This window comes from Dermacentor albipictus, chromosome 1 (assembly GCF_038994185.2).
Source record: "Dermacentor albipictus isolate Rhodes 1998 colony chromosome 1, USDA_Dalb.pri_finalv2, whole genome shotgun sequence".
NCBI classification, from domain to species: Eukaryota; Metazoa; Arthropoda; class Arachnida; order Ixodida; family Ixodidae; genus Dermacentor; species Dermacentor albipictus.
In genome coordinates, this window is record NC_091821.1 from 197,750,354 (window position 1) to 197,773,117 (window position 22,764).

The 22,764-nt window shown below is 44.2% G+C and overlaps 1 long non-coding RNA gene across 1 annotated transcript in view; it reads right to left on the reverse strand.

The window, feature by feature from the left end:
- LOC135903160 (uncharacterized) overlaps positions 1-22,764 on the reverse strand; it is a 313,803-nt gene that overhangs the window by 46,382 nt on the left and 244,657 nt on the right. The window lies entirely within an intron of this gene.

Genomic DNA, 22,764 nt, shown 5'->3' on the forward strand with positions numbered 1-22,764 from the left:
CTCCTCAGAAAGGCCGCCATGGCTCAGCACAAGGCTAGAAGCACGGACGTGGCGCCCGACATCTTCACTACTGCGACCGAGGCTCTGACAATCCCTTTCCTTCCAGTTTGGTTGTTCTCTTGCGCCTCCCCTCCTACTAGAACTTTTTTATTCCCTTCTTATTTCTTATCATTACTGCCGTGGAGTGGAATGATTCTCTGAGGACTTTGTTTTGAAGCCTCGTGCCGCAGCCCTCATCGTCTCCTTCGATAGATTTCGTCGGAGCACTAGGGCGCCCTTTACGCCGTCATCACTGACGTTCGCCTAGGTGAACGCAAAGCACATAGAAAAGCAAAGGAACAGAGACACAATGTCTAGGAGAGCGCATTTTCATTTGCTTTCTTAGGTTTGCTCGTGTTGCCGAATAAATAAACAGCAAGCGCCACCTTAAGACGCTAATGTTTCCCTCGTTCATATGTGTTCCATTAACGCACTTTAGTGTGTGTTAAATTACACGAGAAGATTCGAGTAATGCTGGTTCAATATGAATTAGTTGAGTCAGCAAACTATACACGTCCTGTTATTATTATTACCGGAACCAAAACGGATAACGAGAGAAAAGCGCGAAATACGCCTGTGAGAGCACTGGAGATAATCGGCCGAAAATTGCCCCTTCACTCTCGCCACAACTCTGCCTCGGCTTGATTCTTATGTCTTCTTCTATCTGTGCTTCCATTTCCTTTCCGTCCGCCGTAAAAGTACGGCGTCGCTTGAGGACTACAGAAAGAGTGAGGGGTTGTGTCTCCAAGTGGAACACTGAGATTTTTTTATCTCTTTTCTATCCGCGGTGCAGCGCCCCGCTTCGCTCGTTGTTGCTGCTCTGACGAGCAAGCGGTAGTACGTGACACAGAATAGACGCCGTACGCCCCTCCCCCCTCCAGTTCCTTCGCTCGGGCCGGAGCCAGTCACCGTCGTCACTGGTCGGGCACCGAGTGGTGCTTTTGTCGCGTGAACTTGTTTCCCTCCGGGCGCTGCAGGGATTGGCGTCCCCGGCCGAGGAGGATATCTCGGGATAAGCGCATTCCGTATTCCCTGGTCGCCTTCCCGGCCGAGCTCCGAGTCCCAGCGGCACAGCTCGAAGATGGAGTAGCCCCTAAATCTTTTGCCCGCGCTGCCTTTGAGATAGATTTATTGGAAGCATACACTGCTGGCTATCTCAAACGAAGATTTTGTCCAGAGCAACTTTCGCGAGGATTCCGGCTCGAGACAGCAGCGATTGGAACTGAGATGTTCCCTCACTTCTCATCTGTTTCCTTTCAGATTTCGCTCCCTTTTTGGTTTTCTTCCTCTCTGTCCACGCCATTGTCCCACTTTATCTCGAACGCTTCTCTTTCAACCTGCCTTTAAAAAGGAGAGAGCTGCGTTTTTTGTCTCGTGGACTGCACTTTTATTCCTACTTATGAATTTTTCTCGAGGGCTTCTCGTGTATAGCAAAAAATAGTACACAAATGGCCGAAGAAAACTCCGCAAGGTATTTGAGGAAATGCCACATTTTTTGTTAATATGATCGTGTTTGTACCTCGAAATGTATAAAAAAAATACTGGCCGAGGGAGGATAACTTTCTTCAACAGCCTATTTGATTCGCAAAAAAAATTTATAGCGTCAGGCAATTGCTTTGTGTAACTTTGATTCTTTGCCTATAGGTACGGCTCTTTTTTATGTTCTTGATCTTTTCAGGGAGTGCTTTTATTGCCTTTCTCCAATTTTTTGCCGTTTTTATTTGTTAAAATTTAGGTACGCGTTTGCCTTCTTAATAAATGGAGTAGCTGGAAAAAATTTGGCACCCAACATCGCCACTACACCCGCCAGTAAGTTTAATCAAAATTTCCACTGAATAATAAACAAATTTGAAGTAACATACTAGAAGTAACATCATGCCGAACTCTCGTATAGTGATAGATTCTCAAGCTGGGTAATTTTATTAACAGGAGCATAATACCGAGGTCTGATATAAGCGCGCAGCAGCCATTGACATCAAAAAGAAGATATCGAGTAGTAGACGTTTGCTAGCTTTAACAGTAAATGGTGATCACGCCTACTGCTATTTCGAGTGAGCTATAACATAAGCTCTGACGATTAGTCTTAATCACTGTATATCGCAAAGCGCCTGCCATAGTCTTCTTCAATTGGTCTAGGCAACTCACGACACCATCGAAAACTGAATGTATTGGTTGTAAATGCCCTACACCTCGAGATTTTTCATGTCTAAAGAAATGAAAACTGACCTTTGCATTGATGGCTGCGTTTTCTATAAAAAAAGACTACATAATTATTATCAGTCTGTTCAAATCTTGCCTTGCAGTGAAGACGTTCACCAAGGCAAAAATGTATTCATGACCCGCATTCAACACTGCGTTGTGTAAACCATACCTCATATGTTATAAATTCGATTGTGCGGAAAAATAGGCGGGCTCGTTTTCCTCATTAAATGATGATAACCTGAAAAGGTAGCCTATTTTAGAGCAAGCTGTTTCCAAAGCTCATCGCTAATGAACCCCTGCTACCTGCAAATAATAAAAGGAAAACGGAAGGAAAATAGACACAAACACACAACCGCCGCAAGTATCGAAGCAAAGTTTGTACGCATACATATACATATATACACAGGCGCCCATTGATGACATGGATCACACTCCAAGCTTACGTCGCCCAAGCTGTTCCAAAGGTCTTTTTTTTATTTTATTATTCAAACACTTGGTCTCACAATATATTTATTGCCGCCAGCGTACGCTGCAGCAAGAACCTCTAACGAAGCTTTTCAATTCCTATGCGTCTCCTTCTAGAAACGAGAACTTAATGTGCAGTTAAAGGCTGTGGAGCAAAAAAAAGAAAATTGCGTCGATATTCGAAGAACACGATCCACATGACCAGCACGAACGGCAGCTAACGAGTGACTAGAAAAGGGAGGAGCCGAATGGTTTCATACAATACGCTGAAACGGCTGGGCATAGCACATGTCATGAAATAAATTGCCCCGCCGGAGATTCAAACACTGAAGACAAAGGGGCGTTTGGTAGCTTTGCTCGCAGTTTTTATCGGTATACCTTATAATTTATTCCATGTTAGGGCTCTCTTATCGAGCATGGAAAACAGTTCCCATTTATAAAAATAAATTCTTGCGTCGCAAGTCATTTCGCCTCTAGTGCATTGCTGCATATGATCACCCAAGAAACAGCGAGATAAACAGTGCTCTGTACTTTTCCAAGCACTGACAATGTGAGCACTTTCAGACCCCGCCTAGTCTCCCAACAGAGCAATGCTTTAATTCCAGGATTGCAATGCCACACTTGTGTACTTCTGCTTCCCTTGTCTTTCACCCTTAGTTTGTTTTTATTCTTGCTGTCACTTTTTAGTCACTTCCCTGCAAGCCATCGTCTCGCTATTACTGTTCTCTTGTATATTGCTGCTCACTTTTACTGAAAACAGAAGCTTCCGAACTGAACCTGACGCGCCATACATATGCGTCTATTATATGTATACCCATGCAAGTAATTGCAATCCTGTGAAATTGGGCCACCACACAGTCTTGCAGCCACACACGCTTAACGGAGGATACCGACCAACAGTATCTTTGAAGACGATACATTGCTTACATTGCCCATAAAATGCTTTCAGTGCGTGAATTCCGTGAACTGTCTGTATGTAAATAAGTACCGGCCCGGTTATCGTTCCGCAGTCTAGTAGGCTTACGCCGCAACAGGCGTATATTAGAAGTGAGTTCGCTTGCACTTTAGTCAATGTATCCGTCGGCTGCAAACAAGCTCTTCATTGAGCACAGATCGTTTCATTTCCGTTCAAGCTATATGGTACAGAATCATAGCGGCCGTGAAAGAAAGCCGTTGTTACGGCTTTCTCTCACCCCCTATATTTAGAGTTTCGTTGCCGATATCCTCAACTTTCGATCGTTCTTAACGCTTCCATTTTTCTTGGAATCCGCGACCCCGACACAATAGGCGGAAAGTGCAGCAGGAAATTGGGGATACACCACACCACCACACAGCACACAGCGTATAGCTGGTTCGGGTACAAAAAGCAGCGCCCAACGTCCCGCATTTTGAGCCGCGCCGCAACGGGCACCATTTCTGCGCTGTCAGCAGCCTCGTTTTCTGCCTTCAGTGGGCAGTGGCTGCGAAGTGACGCTGTTGCCGTGTGACGATACAGAGATGCCCGAGCGCGCACGTTCGCGAATGTTGCCGCTTGCACGAGCGTGGTGCCGCGTGGCATTCGCCTCTCACAGATCAGCCGTTCGAGAGAGAGCGGCGGCATTTTTGAGCAATGAAGACAGGCTTCGGCGGCGACAAGACGCGAAGGAACAGCAGCTCGCGCGGCGCATAGCGCGTCGCCGAATTCAGCCTCCAAATTCCGACGCGTCCGTCGGCGCGCGCATGTCACCGGAGCACGCGCCTTTGTCTCGGACGTCCAAATGGATCTCGCGCCGAGGAGCAGGCATCACGCGGGAGGCGAAAGCGCGTTATAAATTCGGGCGCAGTGCGGTTGAAAACCGCAGATCCGCCACGGCTCGGCGCAAGCAAAACACGCGGCGCGAGAGGAAAAAAAAGAAAAGCGCGGCGGAAGCCCGCGCTTTCCCGTCGCTCGCCGAGTGCCGGGGCCCAGGTCGCCAAGCGCACCGACGCGCGCTCTCTGCTCTTCAAGAACAAATGGATGTAGGATGCAATCTTCATTTTTCTTGTGGCAGAGAAAAATGTCTCGGGGAAATGGAAATGAAGCTGTCCAACCCGGGAAAGTTCTTGGGTAACCTGTTATGACGTACGACGAAGCAAAAACTGGACGACAGCGCGACCGTGGTTGTTTCTTGGTGCGCCCACAGCTGCGCTTGCTCATTTTTTATAAGCTTAAATTGGAACTTGTTTATGCCAAAACGTCGCTTTTTAGGCGTGAAGCGAGCGATGCCGGCAACGAATAGCGTCGCACAGACCTTGAAGCAGTCTTCTCTATGTAGTATTATTTCGTCGACCTTGTTGCGCTAAAGGATGCCAATGTCACAGCTTATACAAGTGAACTTGGTCTTCAAAACTCGCGCACGTGGTCGAAAACATGTCAGACACAATGATACCTACTACGCAAAGCAAACTTATGTTAATATGGACAGAGAAGGGCGCTCTAAGTGTGGCAACTTGCATGGCAACCGTCACTGTGCAGGCGTACATGTTCCCACGTGTCATGTTTCGCTTCGCTACTAGGGCGTGCGCACACAGGCACGTTTTGACAGATGTGCTCGTGTCGTTTCTGCGTGCATGTATAAATGTGCGGATGATAAAAAGCTGTGTGTGCGTGTTTGTGTGCGCGCGTATGGGCATGCATGCGTGTGTACATGGGTGAGTGTGTTACCCTCACGCGCTCGCCAGATTTTCCTTTGTGCGTACTTTTTCTATTACCACAGACTCTCGGAAAATCTCTTTAAAAATCTAACTAGCATATAGAGTAAGTCAGCAGTATCAATACGTTCACAAAAATAAAATATTGAATTTGTTAATGACCAAACTTCTCCTAAATGGTTTCTTCGTGTTCACATTGAGGCACATTTTATATGCAGCGCTGGTATTGAGTCCGTGCCGCGGTGAAGTCACACTTATCAGAGATCCCAAGATTTGCGCAAGTTTTCTGGCATTAGTCATCAAAAAATGCTATAAACAACATTGGCGCTTCAGTCACCATTTTCGAAAAAGCTGTCGTCGCATACTGCTGGACTAAACTTGATGAAGAGCCGACCTATTTCGCAATGCATTTTCTGGACGGACATCTCTAAGATGGTCGTAGTATCATAAGATGGTCGTAGTCTTGTTAAATTTATTGGTTTTCATTAGTGTTTGTCTTGAATTCTGCTATTCCAAATGACCGTTTAAGTGAGCACCATAAAAAAATAACGAGGTTTTATTCCAGATTTTTACACGTCAACTGTGATTCTCTAATTATATTCATAATACTAATTATTGGGGCTTAAGTACTTGTTAGTACTACATTCCCAAAAACCAAGTGTTCTTACGTGGTATAACACAAGGCTAATTTCTTCATTTTTTTATTTCTCTTTAGCGGCAGCAAATTTACCCCTTGCATTTTGGCAGTCTTATGCAATTTTCAAAAAAGGCCTGTTGCAGATAGCATAATTCTCGTCCTTGAGCTGGATTATTCAGAGAGGCGAGCATTACTTATACAAGAAATCGAAACACTTATTGAACTAATTAACTAAAGTTCACTAATTATCTTTCGAATTAAAAACTTCCGGCACACATAGCCCGTTATGAATTGTGGCCGGTGAGTATGCAAGGTCTATCCAAAAAAAATTATGGGGTTTTACGTGCCAAAACCCCGATCTGATTATGTATGAGGCACGCTGTAGGTGGGAGACTGCGGAAATTTCGACTACTCGGGGTTTTCTAACGTGCACCTAAATCTAAGTACACGGGTGTTCTCGTATTTCGCCGCCATCGAAATGCGGCCGCCGTGGCTGGGATTAGATCCCGTGACCTCGTGCTTAGCAGCCCAACACCATCAAGGTGCATCCACTCGGACTGATTGTGAAGAATGACACCAGTTTGGATATATGCGCCATCATGCTTGCCGCAAAGCATTCACCGACGCTTAAGATAATTCTTAATTAGGAAGTATCTTATAATTATAATTAGGAAATTTCGCCTTAATGCGAAATTTGAGCGTAGCTGTATACGTGCTTTCGGTTCGCGATACATTGACTGGCGCGGACAGTCTCTCTCACGCGGCTCGTTGCAAACGAGCGAAGTGTGGCGCGACTGTCTCGCGAATCGTGAGAACGCGAGAGGCAGCGCGCGGGTGACGCGTGGGCGCGATTCACAGCAGCTTCCGCAGGCAGACCTCCGCTCATGCAGCGCTTTGTTTTCACACGCTCGCCGGATGCCTTATCAATAGCGCCATCGGTGGACAGACGACGCGCTTTACCCAGGCACTATCTCGGAGCGATCGTCGCCGCAGAGAGCCCCGTGCACACTAGCGGTAAAGCGCGCGCGGCGCGCCGCAGGCGCAACACGCAGCTGCGGCAGAGCGGCCACACCAAATTGTGGCGAGCCGCTGCAACAGCCACATGACAGCGAGAAAATTTCGCCTCCTCTCTGTAGGTGCGAGATGTCGCGTACTTTTTTCCTTCGTCTCCTGACAGGTCGGCGCTCTGTGTCATCCGCCGCGGTTGCTTAGTGCCTAGTGTTCGGCTGCTAAGCACGAGGTCGCGGAATCGAATTCCGGCCACGGCGACCGCATTTCGATGGGGGCGCAATGCAAGAACACCTTAGATTTAGGTGCAAGTTAAAGAACCCCAGGTGGTCCAAATTTCCGGAGTCCCCCACTACGGCGTGCCTCATAATCAGATCGTGGTTCTAGCACGTAAAACTACATTTTCTTTTTACAGGTTCGCGCTGTGTGTACGTTCTTTGTCCTTCGTTCTTAACGCGAGTCCTGTCTTACGAAGATGACGACGTCGGTATACCTATGATCATAATCATGTTGGTTTGCTCTTTTCTGTTGCGGCGTCGCCGCGTTCCAATGTCAAGGAAACTGAGGTATTGGGTGTGGCCCCCGCGCCCTTGTATTCAGGGTCCTTCTTGTCGCACAGAATTTGAATGTGGCGCGCTGTTTCCAAAAACCCTCTCCACCAGGACGTCTCGGTTTAGACTGGCCATGGTAAAAAATACCGTGACAATCAAAACAAGCCGCCGAACGAGACCAAACCAAGCAAACCAATGAAGCGCAAGTGAGAGCTGACGCGAGCAGATGATAGTACGATACGAGCGGTCCGGCTGAGACCAGATACGAGTGCGCATCGAGCAGTCGGACCTATTCACATGACCACTTTCCCGCGCGCTTCTGCTCTCATTGGTCTCCGCCGTTAGCGGCTCGCGTCTTTCATCTCTCGCTTCGCGTTGCCTCTTTCATCCTTCGGTGTTTTGCTCGTTTGCTCGGTTACGCCGATGCCGAGGCCGATGCACAAGCTCGCCGCAGGAACGCGCGTCTAAGAGCTGCGCTCTAAAACGCACGGTTGTTCCACTTACTCCTTTAACAAAACACTGTATTGAAGGAAAAAATAACTGGATCACCCATGTATTTCGTTCCACACTTTAGTAAATATTGGGCCCTATAACGTAAAACTATTCCAATATGCTCTTATTCCAATCTCCGGACGTTAAATTTGCGTAACCGCCGACGCAAGCATCGGGTGGTCACCAGCAGGGTTGTCTGCAGAGACCAATCAAACGCCCTCCTCGTTCATAGGAGGTGACTTTTGTTTGCTTCAAAAACGAATAACATTGCCTACACTAGCTGAGCGGCCTGTCTTATCTAATTGGCTGACAAGAGGCGAGGAGCACGCTCAAGTGGAGAGAGATTCGATGGGGCTGCGCCACTGCACTGAAAATCGATAACCGGTTCAAGAGGGTGGTACCGGCGTCTGCGAATGGTCCACTTTCTCTTACTTAGCTTGCGGTGGCTAGTCCAAAATCCCGGCGCCATGCAACGTTAGCTTAAGAATGACGCTGAAACAGATCCTCAGCAAAGAATAGTTGGCAGAATGAGGTCGTAAACGTGCCGAAAGTGCTCTAACACGTTACACGGCCACGCAAAAAAGTTTTATTATACGCAAATAAACCCATGCTCTCCGGCAGGTGGGAGTCGCCAGTGCCCGAGCGATCGGCGGCAGTCATATTTTATTGCTTTCGGAACGGGGCAGCCTGCGGCTATTGAGAAGAAAATTCAGTTTTGTTCGGCATCTTAATGCATCTTAAACGCGTACACGTCACTTTGACGCGGTGAGTTCTTGCGGTTTTGTGACGTCGCGTGACAGGCAGGCGAAGTGGGTGCAGCTCGAAAACTTTTGACCAATACCAGAGGGCTAATGGCGAAAAGGGGTCGAATCATAAATAACTATTTTTCTTTTGTTCCGTAAAATCAGGCATAATCAGTGTGTGCACGTCATATCACATGGGGAGCTATCACGGTTTTCGTGACGTTGCGTGACGGACAGGTCAAGTGGGAATGATCCAAAAAGGTTTTTGACCAATGGCGAAAGGCTGATTGCAAGAATTGAAATAGAAAATTTTGGAATACTTTTATGTTATAGCGCCCAATATCTCAAAAACTGGTGTCATCCTCGAAATTCATTTGAACTAGACACGTCTTGCAAGCTCATCGGCTATAATTCGTAAATTAATGTTTCGTAAAGTAATTAATAGGGTTAATTATCGAATTCTTGTGAAGTAGTTACCAACAACAACAACAATAATAATAATAATAATAATAATAATAATAATAATAACCTTTATTTTTTTTCATCAACATGATGGGGGAGGTAAGGGAGAAAAAGCTGGAACGGACAGCTTGACTAGTTCCCGCCCCCTCCCCCCGAAAAAAAAGAAATACATTCCATAAAGGCACACAGTTCAGCTATCGACAAGAAATGAAAATACATTTTTGATTGTACAAAAATAATACCCATCACTACAAGCATCTTTGTGGCATATAAATATGCACATTCCCAAACATGTGAACATGCAACTGTAGTAATTGCTTTATATTTACATGGCACTGGTGGAAGACATATGTGAACACCCACACACACAAAAACGGCTCACTAACATCTGCATAAGTATATATCACGAACATTCAACACTAAAATTCACAAGAAAAAAAAGAAGGTCAGGAAACACGTCAAAGCCAAACATAAATCTATTATATGCATACCAAATTACACAAAGGAGAACAATGTTCAGGGAAATACACCTAAGGGAGAAAAAAACAATTTAACTACTGTTTTGATGTGTTTTCCAGCTGCATAGGGTGTCTGTAACAGATTCAATAATTCTGGCAGTTTTATTTTCATCATTTGCTGTCCATAGGTAGTTCTACACGTCTCTACGTTCCAAATTTCCCTACTACGTGTATCATATACGGGAGTTTTCTTTGACAAAGAAGCTAAAGCTGAGAGAAAGTTTGTTTTCTTTTACATCGTTTTTATATGTTAAACACAGGCGGCGTGGATGCATCTTAGTAATTTTCATAATTTCCAATTTTTCAAACAAAGGCAGAGATGGATGATCTCGAGGAACACCCAGAACATGTTGCAACATTCTTTTCTGCAGTGTAAGAATTTTACGCAATATTGTAACAGTCCTAGTTCCCCAAACTAAATGTGCAAATCTAATATGAGAGTGAAATAATGTATTGTAAAGAATAACCTTGACTTGCACAGGCAGCACCTCTTTATTAATGTACGTGACTCCTACGACACTTGAAATCTTAGAAAGAACATGTTCCACGTGGTTATCCCACGTTAAGTTCTCATTGAACACAACGAAAAGAGTTTTGAATTCTCGGAGTATTTCTATTCTTCAGTCACCTAAGAAAAGACCTGTATTTATAGAAACCCTCTTATTTCTCGGACGCAAAGTATGGCTTTTGTCTTGGCCATGTTTATTTTTAATGCATTAGGTCTTGACCACTCATGCAAACCCGATAGTAAGCTGTTTGCTTCAGAAATTAGGTCATTCGGACATGCAGCTGAGTAAAGCATAGTCTTGTCATCGGCATAAATGATATGTTTATCGTTCGGATCAATATATATAATGTCATTCAAAGAGATATTAAATAAAAGTGGTCAAAGGATACTTGCCTGAGGTACTCCTGAAGAGAAACCATTGAGGTAGACATATTGTTGTCGATTACATTAAATAAGATGCTAATAGTCCTAGTGCATTACCACGGATTCCATATGTATCTAATTTTTTGAGTAATATCGAATGTTCAAGAAAATGAAACGTTTTTGTGAAGTCTACAAAAACACTACAGGTTACTTCTTTCTTTTCGAAGGCATTTAAAATAAATACTTTCTGCTCCAGTATAGCCTGTTCCGTCGATGTGTGTTTACGGAAGTCAAATTGTGACCGGGAGAGCACACTGTACTTATCGCAGAAATTCATTATTCTGGCGTAAATTACTTTTTCCAGCCCTTCAGAGAAAATAGAGAATATGGACACGGGTCTGTAATTTCCTATTTCATTCTTATCGCCTTATTTATAGAGCACTGTTACCCCAGCAACCTGCAATCGCTTTGGAAACTTTCCCTGTAAAAGACACACATTAAATATGTGCGTTAGGCGCGATGAAATTAGTTTTAAATTACATATTTGACAGGTGCAACTTTTATACCGTCTGCGTCGCTGCTTTTACTGTTATTTAGTCCTCGGAACACCGAAATAACATGAGGCTCTATTACAGGATTTAAAAAAAGGGATTCCTGGTTTTCAGTTCTGATGTAACCGAGTGCCCAGTCAGTCGGACGTTCTGCTTTAAGGTCAACAAAGTATTTGTTAAATTCGTCCACCAAACGAGCGCCTGTGATAAAGCTAAAGTTTGTGTGGCGATTTAGAACTGCATTTAGTTTTTCCCATATTTCGTTTGTTTTTCCTGCAGAACTCTGAAAGAAATTGCAAATGTAATCATTTCTTGCAGCTCTAATATCCTTCGTTAACTTATTGCGGAAAACTTTAAACGTTTTTAATATGTCTGCGTCGCGTGTGGCCACCAATTTTGCATAAAGTCTGTCTCTAATGTCAAACTGTCTGAGAAGTTGTATTGTAATCCGTGGCTTTCTTATCTTCTTTGGCTTTGAAAAGACTTTTTTGGGGAAAACATTTATTATATATATCTAGAAACAGACTCAAAACTATAATGCACTTTCAGCATCTGTCTCGTTCAGCACAACTCGCCAATCTACACAAGAAATTTGTAATTTGAAAATGTCCGTATTCGTTAATGAGAAGTCTTGAAAATATTGCCGCGTGGGTTTCGCTTTACGTATAGGTTTATCTAAGCACATATATATACCGAAGTAATCAGTTATATGTGTGTACATTATTCTAGCCTTCATATTAGATGCATGCGAGTTGGTTATAAACATATCAAGGAGGGAAGAAGATGTGGGAGTAATTCTAGTAGGCTTATTAATGACATCCATACATCCATAGACTTTAATTAGTTTGACGTAGTAGTTCTGCGGAACCCCGCAAGGTGGAGAGAAGTAATGAATAAAGGGGGGGGGGGGATGTCTGATTTTCCCTTTATTCATTACTTTAATTAGTTGTTCAAATTCCCGTTTTGCCGACAGATCTCCAAGTATATTAATGTTAAAATCTCCGCCGATGATGACAGATAGCTTATTTTCATTTGAAAAAGTCAACAAAAAATCTAGAAATACGAAAACGTTTTGCACATTCCTGCTCGGAGGCCGGTATACTACGTACTACGCCTACTAGTTTTTTGGCGACCGCCAGATACAGGATTTCACAGTCTTCAAGCACGCAACAGAAATTCGGCGCTTGGTCGCAGACAAGATGTTTCTTCACCATCATTGACATGCCTCCTCCACGAGAGGTACTTCGGTTCAACAAATAGGTGCCGTAAGAGGGTAAGCATAATGCATTAGCTTCTTTTGTGCACCACGTCTCCGTAAGCATGATGATGTCAAACGCGAAATCAAGGTTGCTGAACAACATTCCGAACTGAGCGGTTTTGTTCTTAGCTGACTGGGCATTGAGATGAAACAGCTTGAATGAATTGGCATATTCCAGACCACAAACATCACTAAACTCGCATGGTGTAATGTAATCTTTGTTTGAGGTCATTATAAGGGGAAAAAAAAGAAACTTAAGTCTATTTAATCTTGGCTAGGTCCTCCTTGCATCTTTCATGATGTACTGTTGTTCCATCTTTCTGGCGGACAAAAACCTTGCCGTTCCGATGCCAGGTATATTTGAAATCGTGCACTTTAGCCCATTGCCTGGTTACCTCAAAGTACACCTTGCTTCGTTTCGTGAAGCTTTCCTGAATGTAGCAACACATTTTTGACTGGTTGAGTTCTGCTTTTTTTTCTTAAAAACTGATCCTTCAAATCCTGTCTTGCAAAATGTGCTATGATACCTGGTATCTTATCTTTAGGTGCTAGAAGCCTGTGCAAAGCAACAATGCTGCATTTAGTTATTTCTGGAATGTGAAGCTCCGCTGCCACTTCATTAATTTTTGACAATAAATCTTCGTTTCCCCTGACGGGTATGCCATGGAACTCGAGATTCAGTTTTCTGCTTTGCCAGTCATGATCGTTTACATCTTTAGTTATCTGTCCTTTTTCAGTTGCGCGGTCTTGAGATTCAATTGAATCAACTCGTTTTTTTAGATGCGATATTTCTTTGTCATGATTGCGCATGTGTACCAGAACTTCGTCATATTCATCTGACATCACTTCCACTGCGGGCTTAATTTTGTCTACTGTGTCCTTTAGTGTCATGAGTTAAGTATGTGTTTCGATTTCTCGTGCTAGTAATGTCCGCCTCTGTGAACAATCTAGCTCAAGCACTAGAATGATGTTATCTGCAACAGGAGAATTTTAACAATTCTGTCAATCTTAAAATTGATCACCCTGTATATTAACGCGATGTTACCGTAATTACAAAGTTCATTGGTAGAAGTTGTAAATTAGCTGACTGAACAATTAGAGGAATAATATCCACTTCTTTAAATATTTTACAGGAAAAGGCAGATCGCACTGTCTGCCGCCGCAGCTTAGCCACATAGCTAAATCGAAGACGTAGATAGCACATCACTGTGTTCAAAGAGAAGGAAGAAAGATATTGGATTTGAAATCGAACTGGTACACTACATCAGTGATGCACCAGCCCAGGGTAACTTTTACCATATTGAGAAGAGGCGATATCACAGGCGAGGACATACGGTGCTGCAATCTTCCGGGAACGTGCCGCTGATGTGGTTTGAGGAAAAACACGGCACGGCTTTTGATAGTTTGGCTGCCGGTGCCCAAAGTAAGTGCTGCTCAGGCGCTGTCCTGGAAAAATTCTAGAAGTGCCGCAAAAACAAGGGAAGTCGGTAGTGCTGCAACATGACTGGTCTCGGGCAAATTGCAAAACACAGAACACTAGACACACACCGTATCTTCACAAAATACAAACCACGGCCACTGGGTGTGGTCATCGCAATGGAGTCCGCTAAATCGTGTTTTTTTTTTCCATGATCGTCATCATCATCATCAGCCTATTTTATGTCCACTGCAGGACGAAGGCCTCTCCCTGCTATTTCCAATTACCCCTGTCCTGCACCAACCGATTCCAACTAGCACCTGCGAATTTCCTAACTTCATTGCATGATAAAAGCGATCAAATAGATTCGGGTTGTACACCATAAAAAAGAAACGCAAGTCGTATCAGTGCAGCGATGGCACCGATACTCCACGAGTGGTTGCGCGTGCGCATGCATGTTATCACGCGATATTTCCATTTAGCTGCAAGTGGTACCGGCCGTGTGTCTAGTACCTTTTTTTTTTCGTTGGAAACAGTCTTTTTTTGCGGGGGGGGGAGGTGAGGGGGGGAGGACAAAGTTGCCTGTGAGGGGTACGCACTGCGGTCTGTTTTAGTGGATTACATGAAGAACCGAACATTACTTGCCCGACAAACTGAAATTACCATGTAGTAAATAAAATGATGCACTAATAAACCTTTTAAATTATTTCCTTACTAAAATTGCGAAATCGAAACGACACGTGCTGAAGTCGTATTTACGCAGCAGAAATGCTGAGACAAGCTTAATTTCTTTAGATATCCGCCCCAACATTGCCTAAATTACCCGTTGGCGTTGCAGTTGTTATCGTCCCGAACTCTTAGAGGGAGGCTCTTGTGAAACTGGTAAGATGAGCGCCACTATAATTCGTACCACATTTTGGAGACGCAGGTGTCAGTATTAGTAGAACTTGCTGTTGGCGTAGTTGGTAACTCGTCATATTGGAGTAATTAGGCGTAATTTAGCGCTCCCACATTTAGCACTACCGTTGAAGAACCCGCTCCCCCGCCCCCACACACACATCACCGCAAGTGTGTGGGGGGTGTTACTGAGTGTACGTGCGTGTGGGTGTGTGTGTGAAAGCGGGAGTTCTAAATTGCTCCTAAATACTTCAATATGTCAGTATTAGTCTTAGGATTTCTGCTTCCCAGACGTGACTTCATAACTGCTTAATTTCGAAATCTTAACATCAAACTGAACAAAAATAAAAAGTTAATTAGTGAACGTTTCTAATTGTAGCTACCAGGACATTACAATCTTTTGTGGAAAAATTGTCCTCTTCTTCAGGTGACCCAACGGAACAGGCCCAATGAACTTGAAGGCAATTTAAAAAAGATCTTCACTATATATAAATAAAACATATATTAAATCACTGTGTATTGCAAACTTTGTGAATTTAAGCTTGGTACATGGCTTCATCCCCTAAAAACAAGGAAAACGGGGCAAAAAAGTATGTACAAGACAAGGTGGTGTTCTGTCCGCCGCTGTCCAGGTTACCTCTGAGCATTTTTTTTTATTTTTTCCCCCGTTATGAACGGGGCATACCTGTACCTAACGCACGTATTTGCGCCATGCCGTGGCCTCGCCGCCTATGAGGATTTGACACGACAAAAGCGAATATCGTTGTGCAAACGCTTCTGAACCTGTTAGAAAATATTTCCACTTTACATCTCGAGACGTCGTCGCCCACAGGGACTTGCGACAGTACCTTCGCAATGATGTAATTGTTTTGTCTGCATTCTTTTTTATTTCTAGTTTTTTTATTATAGCTACAAGTGCTGCCAACCACAGGGCCGCTGAAGTTTCCCTAGCATTGTCAAAACTTTCTTTTTCAGCCCGTTCCCCTAGTTGCGAAGCAGCCGACGCGGTAGCTGTATCCACGTGATCGCTCATGCCAGGTCACGCCATAGAGTTTACTACAATAATTGCTAGAGGCAACTCTGGCGCTCCAATCGTTCAGCCACCATGGGAATGATACGGGTAGCAGGCGGATTTGTCCCATCTTCGCATTTGTGGCTTCAGATGGCCTTGTGACTTAGTTTATTAAGGTTTATCTACCTTTATTGGCCTATAAATTTCAAATCAATCTATACTTTTTTTAAATACAGAAGCCAATAAGATCCTGCAAACATACATAATCGTATCTAATTGCAATGGTGGCGCTTGCCCATGCATCCGTGGCGTATGTTTTCAATACCGGGCTTCCGTGCTAGAGGTCCTGTCTTCGAATCCTGCCATGCAACAATTTTAATAATGCATATTTAGTTATTTATAACACGGTACTTTGACTTAAAAATGATGAGTTTGCTAACCCACGAAGCCGTTTCAAGCCAGGAGAACAAAGTTTGGGCAAATTCATGTATAACCATTATTCCCACGCTGGCTGAACAACTAGCATTGCAGCTACCGTGTACACACTGGCGTCGCAGTTCCCTCCAGTAATTGTATGAGGCTATGTGCGTCCTGCCGACTGCAGCGCTAGTCTTTCCAGTGGTGGAGCTCGCAACCAGTGACAAAAGTGTTTTCGTAGCTCCATTTCATTATTATTCTGACACATATTACGCGAACTGAACTAGGAATCCTAGCGTGCTGCGCCGCTCGGTCTATCGAATAAGAGCAAGGGGAAGCGGTGAGGAACAGCACAAAAATAAAATGGCTATAATCAAAGCTGCTTAGTTAGCTGCCCTTAATTCTGAACAGCAGGTAATTATTTTCGTCGTACAAGCAAAGCTGCAATGGACAGCAAGTTCGCCACTAAACTGAGCGGGTCGGATTAATCGATGCGCCAGGCGATTAGTGCTCCTTTAATTCGCCGAGCAGCTCAAAACCTGTGATAGTTGATCTTATTTTGAAAAATATGTTCCCTAACCTTGCTGCTTTACCGAAGAATAGAATGCATCGAAGATCTTATTTCAATTATCTAACAATATTATCTTGAAGATGACTCGATGTAGTAATTACTCAAGTAACTATACAAATTATATTAATGAACATTTAACCAAAATAGCCGTGTAGTTGATTCCAATAGAAGGCTTGAAACGTACCGTCCGAGGAGCTCATAGCCGTTTCCAAAATTGCAATAAAATTTGTAACTTTTTTAGCAATAGAGCTGTGTAACTGGTCCCAATGCAAGACGAAGTGCGCCACACGAGGAGCTCGTAAACGTTCCCAGAATTGCAAAAACGAGACGCTGCCAATTTTTGCAGCATAATGAATTCCGGCCAGTTTCACTCAGAAAAACAAAACGGAACAGCCGAAGAATTCAAATGTCACGCCCTTTCTAGAAGCCCATGAGCTACGTCAATGCTTGCCCCTCACCGGTGGGCGAGCATCAAGCCGCGATCTCGCTAGCTTCATGCTTGCCCGATGGTGAGGCTCAGGCAGTGGCATCACTCATGGGAATCTACAAAGGGCGCGGCAGTTGCGCTCTTCGGCTGCTCAGTTCCGTGTTTCTGAGTGAAATTGGCCGGGGTGCATTACGCTGCAAAAACCGGCAGCGTCACGTTTTTGCAATTCTGGGAACGTTTACGAGCTCCTCGGATGGCGCACTTCGTCTTCTATTGGGACCAGTTAATAACTCTTTTGCTTCAGTTATTTATTTAGTTATGTAAAAGTTATTTAGCGTATTTCGCTTAATTACTGGTCTACTTATTGCACCATGTCATTTTCAAATGCTTTTGTCTCTGTGGTAAAAGCAACCCAGAGGACATCTTTTAAACGTTTCATCTTTCCATTTTTAAGGAATATAAAACTCATTTCATGAAACACCTGGCACACATAGACAATCTTGAAGCAATGAAAGCTAATAAATGCATTGAATTTCTGTGAAAGCAGCCTTTTGCTTTTCGCATATTTATGCCCCATGGGCGCATTCTGCTGCAGGGTGATTTATATGTATGAAATTGGAGATCTTGACAACTATTGTGTCGTCGGCTTTTCCACAAACAACAAATTTTTTAGTGATCAGACGTTTACATCATGAGGAAACATGAGAAAACGCTCCGGCAATAAAATATAATTTAGTAAGCTTGCCTAAACAGTCAATATAGAAGCAACAGCAACGAAACGGAATACGCTGCATTTTCTGAAAGGAAGATCGTCAAGGGTCATCACCGCTGTCATCAAAGTACATCCTTGCTGTTCAAACTTCGGAGACATTATTAGAACGTGTGCTACGGTCCACCATGAATGGCCACAATGGCGTCTGGTTAAATGAAATTATGGTGTTTTAAGTGCCAAAACCACTTTCTGATTGTGAGGCACACCGTAGTGGGGGACTCGGGAAATTTGGACTACCTGGGGTTCTTTAACGTGCACCTAAATCTAGGTGCACGGGTGTTTTCGCATTTCGCCCCCATAAGATGCCGTCTGGTCAGCATCTACCTTTGTTTAAGTTTTGTTCCCTCTCAATGTCATTTCATAACGATTTAATGATTCTGGAGCAAGTTTCGATTTCGGCGAAGTAAAGTTTAAATGAATACATTAAGAAGTATCGATAAATCGATTTGGAATTCTAAACTGAGCCACACAGAAAGAACACAAAGGAAAGGCACGCGCGTCCGCTTTGCTGCCCTGCACAAGGCAAAGGAAAGGAGAGGAATAAAGGAAGAGAAGGAGCACTAGTTTTGCGTACACGCGGAAGTGACCCACAACTTTTTTATAGCGCAGCTCTTAGACGCCTGTTCCTGCGGCGAGCGTCAGCGTCACTTGTAACCGAGCGAACGAACACAGAGTGTAAGAATGTCAACTAAAATCGCAGTTTTTTGATAAAAGAAAGAAAACTAACGAACGAAAAACAAAGAAAAATGGTAGGCGAGCCTAACCTGTGACCTAGGTGTCTCTCAGTTGCACTCGTACCTTGGCGTTGGTGTTCGATAGGTTAGGCGAGCGAACGCCTTTCCCTGGCACGATATGCGGGTGAGGAGCCAGGAAGGGCAAGGAGGAAGCGCAGCATGCGCCACCTGGCGGCGCATAGCCCCCTAGCAAGCGGCGCACGAAGCGCACCTTACGCACCCTCTCCGGTGCTTACGTCAGAGCATGTAGCGAGCCAGCGCGCGGAGCTGTTGCGAGCAAGCGAGCGACTAGGCGCACGCCTGGAGAGGAGAAGCCAGAGAGGAGAGATTGACGTCACATCCTCTCTACAAGGCAGATGTTTCGCCTATGCCAGGCAACTGTTTTCCATTAATTAGCCGGTTAAATATCATGCCATCTTCTTGTGTGTGACGTCATCACTGATGTCATGCTTTCTACTTCCGGGTTTCCAGGAATTAAAAAAAAACATTATGGAGTTTTACGTGCCAAAGCCACTTTCTGATTCTGAGGCACGCCGTAGTGGAGGACTCCGGAAATTTCGACCACCTGGGGTTCTTCAACGTGCACCTAAATCTAAGCACACGGGTGTTTTCGTCCCCATCGAAATGCGGCCGCCGTGGTCGGGATTCGAGCCCGCGACCTCGTGCTCAGCAGCCCAATACCATAGCCACTGAACAACCACGGCGGGTTCCAGGAATTTCGCCTATGTCGTTGTTAAAGGGATACTAAAGGCAAATATTAAGACAAGTTAGAGTGATAGATTACTCCTTGAGAATATGTAAGACGTCACTATTATCGCGAACAGGGCCTTAATAATCGAGAAATTGAGGTAAATGCACGACATGATCAGAGAGTCCCCCGAGACATTCAAGCACTTTCCCGGTAACGAAAGCACTCCTCAGTTAAATTATGTCACTAGTACTCAACCCCTCGTTGAAAAAAAAAAACACATTATTGTATTGTATAATAAGACGAAATAAAATGCTACCTGCCCAGTTCTATTTCATTTTTAGAAAAAAGAACTCATTGAAATTACTGTTGACAACGACGCGGACGGTCGACAGGTTTCGTTTTCGCTCGACCCTGCGCCGCCCACGCTTTCGCGTTTCGCTATTTCCCGATTGTGTAGAGCTGCGCTGGTTTTTCTGGCTCGCAACACTCGCACAAACCGCAAGTAGCATAGAATTCAACTTCCATGATATGTCGCGGGATGCCCGAACGGTCTACGCCACTTGACCAAAAAGCAGCTGCAGCGGCAAATCCACCGCTCTTTCTTGGATCGATGCTGCCGTCTTTCGGGCGCCGTTTTAGTAACCGAAGGCAGCAAAGGGTGGTGATGGCGTATGCAACGTCACCAGTCCCCTGGTTGGGTGGCGCAAGAATTTAATTTCGAAAAAATGGCTGTGGCTTAGGTAAGGTTAAGCCCAGGATGCGAAGCATACTAGCCTTTATTTTAGTTGTTGAACCACTGTTTAGCCTGGTGAACTGCTGTTGCTTGGCTATATTTGGTTCGGCTAGACGAAGAAACAACTCATGCATTACTTCTTCGCCTTCAAGAGTGGAACGCGACAGCGTTCCCGTCGACCCGCCAAGGGGTGTAAGACAATGGGCTACAGGGCAGCGACTACGCGCCCCGCATTGGACGCGGTGAGCGTCGAGCAAAGCAGCGTTCGGCGCGGCAACGAAATGTGCGCCTGAGCAAGAGACGCACGCCTTAGAAACAGCGCGTTTCTAAGGCAACACCGCATTCACTAGAGGCGCTTTTGTACCGCTTTGAAGCGTTGTACTCGTGGCTCAGTGGTAGCGTCTCCGTCCCACACTCCGGAGACCCTGGTTCGATTCCCACCCAGCCCGTCTTGCAAGAGTTGAGCCAAAGCCACTTCTCCTCTGTCGTGACGTCACGGTGTCACGTGATTTCATGGTCACCGCCGCGCCTGAGGAGCTGGGTTGAGCCCTCGTAATATGCTTCGCATAAAAGGTACTTGCATCCTGCAGATGCTATTTCCTCGCAAACCAGTACCCCTGTCACACGGGAAGATTTAATGTCAATCAAAGCTAATGGGGTCTCTTGCGGTGTTACACAGTAAAATATAATGGCATTCGCAAATGGTAGCAATTACGATCTGGAACAAAATTTGTGAAATTCAAAGAAATTTCGTGCTGTCGTGTTGTCCACTTCTCTACTTTTGTGTCCTGTCTGCACGCCTCACTTCTATTTTTGCATAATGAATCCTTACCAACTAGCTCAGCTTTCTGTCGTTCTAAGCTTCATTAAACGCGTTTAAGAACCTTTGCGAGTACTTTCAAAACGGACGAAAACATTTTGACGCCAATTATTCACAACTAAAAGCACTTCGATCATCCCAAGCCAAGCCACAACTAAAGCCAAGCGCAAATCCGGTAAGTGTAAGCCAGCAATATGACCGACCGCCGCGACAGACTCCTGATGCAAAGAGTAATAGCGCTTGAGCGCAGCCCGTGGTGAAAATATAGTCGCGGCAAAAATAATTATTCCTTTTTATATGTCTAAAAAATATCTTCTGACTTTGCTGATGCACGCATTGTTTTTTCGCGTTGCGTGTCGCTGTTGTCTATCTGGGGTAAAGACTATACATTCGGTTCGAAATCGAATGCGAATGAGTTCCCCTAACTCATTCGATGGCAAATGTCATTCCATTCGACGGACATTAAATTTTCCCGTGTAAATCCCTATTAGTGGGATTATATGTGAATGCCATTCGATTCGAATGACATTAAATCTTCCCGTGTGACAGGGGTATAAGTCCTTTCTTGGCACGACACAAGCGTTGCGAGGTTTCTGGAGTGATAGTTAAACGCTTCACGTCGACTTATTATTTGCCTTCAGTGTCCCTTTAATGTGGCGGTGAGCAAAACGAGAACAAAGTGAAAGCAGGAGCCTGGCAGGTCTCTGAAGTGTACGATTATGTGCTTTTTTGTGCGGTGCCCACAGGAGTATGCGCTATTGAGCTTGGACCCTTTCTGCAGTATCACCAATATCGGCCCACATGATGATTTGTTTTTTTTTTCTAATTCTAATTATTCCAGACACTTCAGGTAACTCAACTTGTGACTAAACTTACACTCTGATATCATATCTATAATAAAACCCATCAAGTTGGTACTGTAGTATTTTTCTTATTTCTTGCAAACATTGCAAATCTGACGCAAACATTTCTTGCAAACATTGCAAATCTAACGCATCTAGGCATGCCAGTACGTTAGATAGCTTGGCGGGACTTGAAGATAACCATTCTTTATACAATACACGTAAACCTGAAAAGTGCAAAGTTGAAACATGCTGCATGAACTGTGCCAAACAAATGTTAAAATTTCGCTTGACATCTTTACTAAATTAATTGTAGATAACATTGATATTTCCGAAATATCGTACAAAATTTTGCGCCCAAGATACTTGTAATTCTCACAACATTCTGCAAGGTTTACGGTTTATGCGATGTTTAATCTGGGCAAGTAACTCTTTCTTTTTCTTTTTGCATTACTTATTGCCCATGTATTTGTATATCCTAGAGATATTAACTCTGTATTCTAAGGTTATTCTTGTTTTTATATATTCTGTTCAAACTGATACTTGCCATTACTTACATATTTTCTTTATGGTTGTCTTAATTATTGTGCTACAGAAACATAATTATTTTCTATGTTTACTGTGAATGCATACGTACTACAAATCTGTTCCACCACTCTCTTCTCGCTGTATGTCATTTCTAGGGGGCACGGACCCACTCAAGCCTGTTCACTCCTAAACATCCTGTGATGTTTTAACTTTATTCAACCATAACAGGATGTTTAAGCGCGCCGAACTTTACACGATTTGTTTCGCTCGTCTCTCTTTTTTTCTATCTCCCCCTTCCACTCGCTTTCTCTTTTCATGACCCTTAATCCATCCCCCCGTGCAGGGCAGCCAACCGTAACTACCTCTGGTTAACCTCCCTGCCTTTCTATGCAACATTTTCTCTCTCTCTCTCTCTCTTGAATGAATGAAGTTTGTT